The following is a 9,848-nucleotide window of genomic DNA, read 5'->3' as shown; positions in this document are numbered from 1 at the left end:
TTCCCGCCGCAGCGGTACCTATTTATCTACTTGCACTGGCGTGCTTTTGAAGTGTTAGGTTGGCAGGAGCTGGGACAGAGCAACGGGAGCTCACTCCGTCGGAAGGATTTGAAACACCGATCTTCCGATTGGCAAGCCCAAGAGGCTCAGTGGTTTAGACCACAGCACCACCTGTGTCCCTTGACCCATGTATAAAGCACAATGCAGCTCTGAGACCAGGATACCTGAAATATTGCCTCATCTGTTATAGAGCCAATCAGCCACACGGTGCTCTTGCAAGAAAGGGCCTCCTGCAGGTACCAATTTATCAGGTCAATTCATTAGGATATAGCAGGCATACCCAAACTTCGGCCTTCCAGATGTTTTGGACTACAATTCCCATCATCCCTGACCACTGGTCCTGTTAGCTAGGGATGATGGGAGTTGTAGGCCAAAACATCTGGAGGGCCGCAGTTTGGGGATGCCTGGGATATAGGAATCAGGCTTTTGTGTTGCGGCATTTACCTTTTGGTGTCTGTCTTCCAACAAGCCATTTAAGTAGAGAACTTACCTTGGACTCAGCTATACAGCTGCAAATAAAACATTTCAAGTGTGTTGTAAAGTGCAATATAGTAATGTGACACTAGATGGCGAGAGTGAGCTATGCCAAATTCAATGTATTTTTCAAACCTTTTTTTGGTTAAAAAACGCATTTTCACATTTTATATGTGTGTAGATTCCACCCCATCTACATCTGTATTGGGATTTTTAGATTTTTAACTCTGATTTATCTTACTGCCTGAAGTGTTGGGCAATCAGCATTGTGGAAACAGCAGTTCGAAATACCTTTTTATTTTATTTCTCCAGGTTCATTCACTAGGTAGGGCTGGAAATGGCGCCTGATGCCCAGTCCATGCAGACAGTCCAGAGCTTTGACACACAAACGTTACTTGAAAATGAGTCCTACACACTGATCTGGACTTTCTAAAAATAGTCACCAGGTTCCTGGATTTTTATCTTTAGGGTTTCCTTGGGGAGAAACTGCAGCTACTTGGGCCTGCGAGACCTGAATCCCAGTGTTTGCTTTTAGCTAAGTGAGGGCTGTTGCAGTTTTACTACACTGGAAACTCTGCATATGCCTAGAAGCAGTCTAACTCCACGTATTTCATCCATTGCTTTGCCTAGAATGGTAGAGCCTTCTGCTGCTAAAATAATCTACATTTCAAATCTAGGCTTGCTCCAAAGTTGCATTAGCTTGAATACATCCCTTATTTATATCAGGAATTTTGGAGTGGAGGTAGGAAATATGATGCCAGCAAAAGGGAGAGCCAAACCAGAAGAGGGCAGGACCTGGGCTAAGGGCATATTTCATTCATTTATTCTCAATATATTACTTTCTATTTAAATTATTTTTATTTATTTTTATTATCATTTCATTATAGACTACAGTTGTTGAATAATAATTATTCAACAAGTTTTCTTTCCCCCTTTTTCTTCTTTTGCCTTATAATTCATTTTATCTTTAATAAAGATTATTATTAATAATAACGGCAATAATAATTACCTGCCCTACACCTTAAGGTCCCAAGGTGGGTTACACCACAAAAACCCAATATCAGGCAAAGGGCCTTCTCGGTAGTGGCACCCACCCTATGGAACGCCCTCCCTTCATATGTTAAGGAGATGTTAAGGAGATATACCATTTAGGAAACATCTGAAGGCAGCCCTGTATAGGGAAGCTTTTTAAGGTTTAATGTTTTGCTGTGGTTTTTATATATGCTGGAAGCTGTCCAGAGTGGCTGGGGCAGCCCAGTCAGATGGGCAGGCTACAAATAATAAATTACTGTTATATTGAAAATTGTTTTAAACAACTTGAAATCACAAAAATATGGTGGGTTCTAAAAGTACAGTGGTGCCTCGCTTAGCGAATGCCCTGCTTAACGAAATTTCCGCTTAACGAAAGGTTTTTTCTAGCGGAGGTTGCCTCGCTAGACGAATTCGTTTTATGAAAAATTCGTCTAGCGAATCACGGTTTCCCATAGGAATGCATTGAAATTCAATTAATGTGTTCCTATGGGCAAAAAAAAATTCAAACTTTTTTCAATGCATTCCTATGGGATTCGCTAAACGAATTTTTCATTATAAGAAAAGACCCGTGGAACAAATTAAATTCGTCTAGCGAGGCACCACTGTAACAGATTTTCAACCAACAAGGTAGCAAAATGTTCATGAATGGCCAAGCCTCAGCTAACGTCACCGGGCCTCTGTTTCCGTTCCTCTTTTTCTTATGCTACTCATAATTCAAGAAAATCCCAACGAGATCAACACAAGATTATGTGTAAAACAAGCTTGGACAGCTTTCGAAATATATCGCCACTGTTAAGGGAGAAATTTCTGCCCTTTGCATGGCTAGAATATAGTTTAGAAATGCTTTTAAATAAAAATTAATATTAATGCTGGACTCTGTACCCTGTGATTTTTTTATGGTGCTGATTTTTAATATTGATTTTTTAATGTTTGTATGTTGCACACTGCTTAAGAGAGTATTTTGATAAGTGGCTTAGAAATGCTTTTTAAATAAATGGGGGGGATACTCGCTGGCATGTGGCCCCCAGAAGTCTCTCATGAAGGAATGTGGCCCCTGAACTGAAAATGCTCCCATTTCTAGTGGCCTACCTTACTAGACTGTTGTAAGCGTTATGCAGGAAAGTGAAGAACTTCCAAATACTTGAAAAATTAAGAGGGCAAGTTTGAACATTCCAAATGAATTTTCCAACCCCTGCAAAATAAGACAAGAGCACATAAGGGACCATTTGAGTATTTTATTTCAAACCCCGCTCCCCACCCCCTGTCAAACAACCACCCATAGGCAGAGGGGTGGCCACCCAAACAAAAAACAAAAAACCAACCCCACAATAGAAATGAGATACAAACAGGAGAGGCAAAGTTCTCTCCCATGGTTGACAAAATTTACCCAATAAAGGAAAGGAGGGGGGGGTTCCCCACCCCAACTTTGGGGCAAAATTATTCAGTACATCCGTTTTCCAGACAGCACCTGCAGCAGTTACAAATGTATCCACATGAAAAACCAAAAAACGTGCCTATTGATACAATATATACAGACAAGGCCATTCAAATCCCAGTCCATAGAACAGTCTAGCCCCTCCCAAAAGATGTCTTAAACACACCCAAAGTGCATTTATCTTCATAAAAAAGCATCTCCCCCTCCCCGTCCCACACGCTTAAGATTGGCCCGCAAGTCTGGTTGGTTTTTGTTTTTTTTAAACGTTTTGTATAGTTTCGAAAATAAATTACAGCAGCTATTTCAATAAATTAAACACACACACACACACACACACACCAAACTTGGGAGTTTAGTAAAATAACTAACCAAAATACCTTTTCAGTGCAGTCAGGTGGGATCTTACTGAATCAACGTTGCTGGAGGAACACACAAGGTTTCAAGTCATACACAAATGCTGGCTTTCCAGTGTTATTACCGAAGCATAAATATTCACTTTTGCGTTTCTCACGAACCTTCTCTGATCATGTAGGGTTTTTAGGAGGGCTTTTAAGAACCATTTTACCCTGTGCAATGGAAAAAACTACAAGAGGCATCCCCGTTCCGCCCTGCCTTTTTGAACTGTCACAGCAACTCACGACACTAGTAATTTTAAGAGCCTAGAGTAATTTTGCGGTCCCTTCAAAAATGTTCGTTCATGAAAGGATAGGTGGTTATCCAAACGGGCTCGTGGGGCAGTTGCCAAGAAGTGAAATTGACAAGGCCAATGTCTGGGCTAATCCATTTCACCCCTCTGTTACGACTTGCGGTTTTGTACAGCTTCCAATGCCGCAAGCTGAACACAGGCAATTGATCCAGAATTACAGCCAGCCAAGAGAAATGATTTGAGTTATGCTGTCTCTTCCTGGGCTCGCAAAAGAATATGAGGATTGCCCAAGGGCCTGAAGGCCAACCCTATAGACACGAGTTGTATGATGCACACAACTATTAGGCTCCAGGAAGTGCAGGTTAGAAGTTGCATGGGCTGGAACTAGGTGGAGCAGCTGAGACTTCAAAGTTTGGAGGGGGCAGGAATCCACAGCTTTTGTGACATCGTCAAGGTCAAAACTAAAGCCATCTTTAGTTTAGGGAATTTATCTTCATATAAAAGCTTTTGTGACATCATCAAGGTCAAAGCTAAAGCCATCTTTAGTTTAGGGAAAATCTCCACCAAGGGCAAGGAGAAATAGTAGTTGATGGCAGCTGAAACACAGCTTTTTTGGGGGGGGGCGGGCGTTTTTGTTATAAAAAAAAGTTCAACAATTTTGGTGTCTTCCTAAAAAAAAAAAAAGCTCAACCCTGGCCCATTGACAGCTGGACTGTGAATAGTGTTTTGAAACCCACCAGAGACTTGTGTAGTCTTGGTCAAATCTTTAATCATACCTCAGCTTCCAATCTGACAAATGGGAACAGTGATGTACCTTGCAAGCGTGTCGTAGGAGGAACACAACAAAATGCACTTCTATCCAAACAGGCAGGCCCAAAAGACTTGTATCTAACTAGCCTTGGACTTTCTACGTTCATCTGAATGCAGAAGGAAAAACTTGCACCACTGACCCAGGGCAAAGGTGGTCCATAATGCAGAAATCTGTGAAACCCTAAAACTTGAAGAACCAAAGCATTATTATTATTATTATTATTATTATTATTATTATTATTATTATTAAAGGCATCTAGACTTGGTTTCTTTGTGGGCCAGAGTAGCGCTTATGCAACAGTAAAAAAATAATAAATAAACAGCAGGGGGAGAGTGGGTAACATTTTTAATCCATTGCATTTTGGATGTACAGTCCCGTTTGACTTCCAAAACGTTATGAAACCAAGGCGGGAGCTTCCAATTGGCTGCAGGAAGCTCCTGCAGTCAATCGGAAGCCATGCTGGGCGTTCGGCTTCCGAAAACCGGAACACTCACTTCCGGCTTTGCGGAATTCAGCAGCCGATTTGTTCGGGAGCCAAAGGCGTTTGAGATCCAAGGTGCAAATGTACTGAGGACATACCAGGGATGGATGAATCCTGCCCTCTCCACCTGGCCCTCCAGATTCCCAAGTCCACAGCCTCTCACTGGACCGGCTTCACAGCCCAAGCATCGGACTGGATTGTGCCCTTGATGCCTCGTTTGTCTGAATGGAGGGTAGAGAGGGGAAGCTTGAGTATGTGTAGAAAACCAGCCTAGTGCTCAAAGCTGAAATTTAAATTTTTTATTGTCTCTGCCCCCCCCCCGCTGAAATGTGGCCCTCACAGGGTTGCCCAGAAGGGAACGTGGTCCTCTGTTTAAGGAGGTTCCCCCAACCATGACTAACATCAAAAGCTACGGGCATATTGTTTGTCCACACAGCCAAAGTAAGCGCTGGTTGATAAGCCTGCCTGCCCCAACCAACACACTCCAAATTCTAATTTTTATCAAGAGGCATCGCTGACCAGAAGGGTGAGAAAAGTACCCACAGTGTACTTCCTAGTTCCACATGCTGGGAGGAAGAAGCTGTGAATTAACTGAAGTAAGAAATATAATGTAGACCTTATAGCAGCCTGCACCAACCTGGTGCCCCCCCCTCCAGACACCCTGGACTACAAGTCCCATCAGCCGCAGCTGTCACTAATGGGAGTTGTAGTCTAAAACATGTGGATGGCACCAAGGTTGTCCAAAGGCTGCCTCACACATGGAGGCGATACGCCAAGGAACTCCCAGCTCCAACCTGAACACAACAAATAAATAAAAATAAATATATATATATTTTTCTAAAGGAGCAAATGATTCTAAGACAGAGAGCAAAGCCAAAAACACACTCGAGTTTGTTCCGGAGTGCAACGGTTTTTTCATCCCACGCATACCCCTTCTGGCATTACAAAGGAACGGGGAAATGAGACGCTCCGTCTGAAACACACCAAAGCAGCCATTCAGCCAGGAGCACAGACGACAGAAAGCTACAGTGCAGAATTTAACTCTCGCTGCCCGACACTCATCCACGACGACTCACACATTTCCCCAAAATAGAAAACTCATCAAAAGCAGCCCCAAACAAGGGAAGAATTTAAATCAAATGGGTGGAGGAGGGGAAGAGAGATTAAAAAAAAGAGGTTCCTTTCACAGGAAATCCATTACAGCAGTGGGCTAAGGGTGGACGCAACAGCGGCCAAGGGAAGCCACAGGACTCCCTGCTAGTTATTTACACGTGATTGGCCTTTGCTATTTTTTAAGCAGTCAGTCAACAGAGTTCTAGAGGTGTTCCAAGTTCCACAAAATGGCGGGAGGCTCCCAGGAGATGCCAGGCTTCCGGCACTGGGTTACGGTTTGTGCGTGTTTGAACGGGATTTTAAGAAACGTTTCCCCCCAGCACCATTGGAGGCGGCAGGTTTGTGAGACCTTTTGGTCTCTTCTTCCTTGAACCAAACATTTTTCAAGGGGGTGGTGGGAAACAAGGCAGGGTGTTGGGGCAGGGAGAGAGAGAGAGACAGACAGACAGAGAGGGGAAAACTCTCCCAAGTCCACCAAGGATCAGGATGAGTGCCATTTCAATTGAGGAGAGCAGATACGATGAGCTGGGAAACCACGAAAAATGTAGACAGCCTACAATGCCGCCCCAGGCCGTTGCACTATTCACTAGAGAGGCAGCGACGGCATGCTTTTGCAGGTAGGAGCAGAATCTTCTATCTCCTTTTGGCAGATGCAACTTAATTCCAGCACCTTTTTAAAGTCCTCTTTTGCAGCAACACGCACACACACAAGCTCTCCAAGAACATTAGAACAAAATGGATTGTCTTTCCAGTGCATCATTCTATATCCAAATGCACACGCAGGAGGGTCCTCGTTCATTTATGATCATTCCTGGCATGGAAAGTGTTCAGTAGTTGCACATCAGCAAGCTTTCCCCCCCCCCCAGCATTGCATTATTCGCTGCCATAAATAATGGCACAGCTCCAAAAGCAACACAGCCACATGTATTGCAGCAGAGGGCGAGGTCCTTCTTCTCACCTCTCCCCAGTGTTATCAGGAACAAGTTAATGGAAAGAGTTCCCAGAAGTTATCTTATAGCTTTCCCATCTCCCATTGTAGGGCACACCCAACACCTTCATTGGCTCACGTCTACACAAAGTTGACTCGGCTGCCGTAGGAACCGTGTGTTGCAAGACGACAGACCTCCAGGGAAGAGCACCGGTTCCGCCACTCAATGCATCTCCAGTTCCCTTAGTTTGCAAACGTGCAAAGATGGGCGACAGAGATTCTTCTTTGGGGACAGAGCAAACATGGGTGCCCAGGTAGTCAATCAAGAGCCAGTTGAAGAACAAAGCGGGAGAACGAGATCCAGGGGTGCGTATTTGTTTTGGGAGCTCCTGCACAAGAAGTTGTGAGGAACTAAATTTTGGAGCCCACCTCAAAACGCACCAAGTGTGAATGGAAAGAAGAGAGATCCACTTTCCTTAGAAGCCCCTGGGTTTTTGTTTTTAACAGAGGCGATCTTTTCATGGTTCAGCTTTTAGAAGACAATCAACTACCCATCCCCTAGTTCTTCTTAAGTATATTCCAAAGTCTCAATGACTATGAAATATGCTATCTCCAGTGTGTAGTGTGTAGACTTCCGGAAGTGAAGGTTGGAGCCTAGGTAAAACTCTTTTTTTTCACAGAATATGGAGCAAGCTTTACAACATAATAATAATAATAAATTAAGGTATCACAGCTTTTTAAAAAAAATCACCAAGAAATTATGTCAAGTACCTTTAGCTGGACATGGAAAGAGGATTTATCAAACCCACAAAGAAAATGCACCTTTGGGATGTCAAAATCGCTTCTGAACAGGTGTGAGCTAGTTTGCTATGGCAAAATAAATAAAACCAAACCCACTCCTTGCTGTTGTGGGGTGAACCATTAAGACAACACACAATATTTCTCTGTATTTAGCAAGTTTCCCACCAGGGTTAGAAGATGAGAATATCCGTCCTACACAAATGGGGGTCTTCCTTGGACGGGAAACTATGGAAAGCTCACTCCAGACTTTTGTTCTCTCCTTCCCACTTGCACAGCGGGGCCTGGGGCTAAGGTGCTTCGAAGATTTCCCTTCTGCACATTAAGAAGCTCCAAGGATGCATTTCCTTTGGCCAAGTCTGACTTATCCAGCAGGTCATCTTCGGAGCGACAGCTTGAGATGGGCAGCTCCGAGACTGGCTCCAGGTGCCCAAGTTTGCATCTTACTTCCACCTGATATAAGGAAATAAACCACAGTAGCTTGGAGCTCCCGTGTTAATGGCGGCGGCGGGAGGGAAAAGGTAGAGACAGACAGCTAACAGCACTTCCAGTGGGGGGGGGGGGGGGAAGCTTCACAATGCTATCCGCATCCCATTTTCATCTGAAAGAAGGCAACAGCGTTTTGGCCCAGCTGGCCAGGGCCAGCCAACACGCCTTAAAATGCCATGGTGGTTTTCCATTGTTTGAACAGGCTGATTGCTCCTCCATCCCAGCCTTCCTTATGGAGCAGGAAGCCACAGCACAGCTCATCATTCGCTGCCCTCCCCACCCCCTCTCTCTGCTCCCCTCTGCCTTTGGCCTTACATCCCCAACACAACAGCTTGATATATATATCAAGGGTATACCTTGGGCTCAGGCCCTGCTCGTAAAAGCAGTGTTCTCCCACAAGGACAATTTGACAGGGAAACACAGGGGTTTGTTTGTTTTCTTGCTCGCTAAGTCTCAAGAGTCTGCGGCACCTTCAACCCCAGCCCCCAAAAGCTCACCCCCAGCCCCAAAATGCCAGACAGGTCAACAAAATGTAAAAATCGGCTCACTATTTCCCATGCTGGAAGAAAGGGGAGGGAGGGGGAGGGAAGCACCAAAAAATATAAATTTAAGAAGAAAAATATCATGACATTCTCCATGTTTCCAGGAGCTTGTAGTCCAGTTTTCGGCAGATTCCAAAATATCGTTATGGAACCAGATGGGGGCCATGGCTCCTGTTTCTCTGCGCACAGCTGTGCTTTCTTTTCAAGCCCTGGGTCCTCTTTGGAGGCCAAGAAACAGCCAGAAAGCAAACGCCGGGAGTCGTCTCCAACGCAGCTTCCACAGCGACAGGATACTGGTGACCGAATTCCTAATTTGGGATGGGTGAAGAAAGACAGAGCGGAACAACATTTAAGTTCAGACTACTAGACAGAGCCAAATGGCATCAGATCCTTGCTTTTTGTGAATCCAAAAAACGAAAAGACCAAAGGGCTGGGGGCTGCATATATTTTGCGCTTCTGAAACAGGACAGAACTTCACACCGGTACAAGTGTGGAATCCCGAAGGATTCAAAAAATTTTTAAGAAAATGAAGTTTCCAGCTTTTATAGTTGTGAAGAAGAGCTTATAAGCATGATGCCTGCATGGCACCGATTCAGGCTTCAGGCTTGTGTGGCTTTCCTTCCTTACGGTTTTTTAAAGTAGCCTTGGACCGAACAGCCCTTCAAAAACAGAGGGCTGTCCTCTGTGAAGTCCAAAAGGTGCCTCTAAGACCGTGAAGCCTAGAGCCTAAAGTTTACCTGACTGTGTCAGTGGTATCAAAATAACCACCAGGAAAAGATGATACAGGCAACATAAACAGAAGACAAAACCACTAAGAGGAAAAACTAACTGGGGAAAAAAAATGAAACAAGTTTTTCTAATGTCTGGCGATTATGCCAGAAGTTTCCAAGGAATATTTCCCAGCATGAGTGCCTTGTCCTCCAAGTGCCTCTCAAGACCCCTTTGTTCCATTGACAAAAGCGACCGATACAGCCAGAGCCCCAAACCACCAGGGGCCCACAGAGTCCCAGACTCCAAGCCTTCATTTCTTCTTAAAGGA

The 9,848-nt window shown here is 44.4% G+C and overlaps 1 protein-coding gene across 2 annotated transcripts in view; it reads right to left on the bottom strand.

Moving 5' to 3' along the window:
- Positions 1–4,618: 4,618 nt before the first annotated feature.
- SOCS7 (suppressor of cytokine signaling 7) overlaps positions 4,619–9,848 on the bottom strand; it is a 36,944-nt gene continuing 31,714 nt past the window's right edge. For both annotated transcript variants that reach the window (XM_060281444.1, XM_035135530.2), the window contains one exon: positions 4,619–9,117. The gene's annotated coding sequence lies outside the window, so the exon portion shown is untranslated. The remainder of the gene's footprint in view (positions 9,118–9,848) is intronic.

This window comes from Zootoca vivipara, chromosome 13 (assembly GCF_963506605.1).
Source record: "Zootoca vivipara chromosome 13, rZooViv1.1, whole genome shotgun sequence".
NCBI lineage: Eukaryota > Metazoa > Chordata > Lepidosauria > Squamata > Lacertidae > Zootoca > Zootoca vivipara.
Note: the sequence above shows the minus strand (reverse complement) of the source record. Positions and strands in the feature narration are given on the sequence as shown.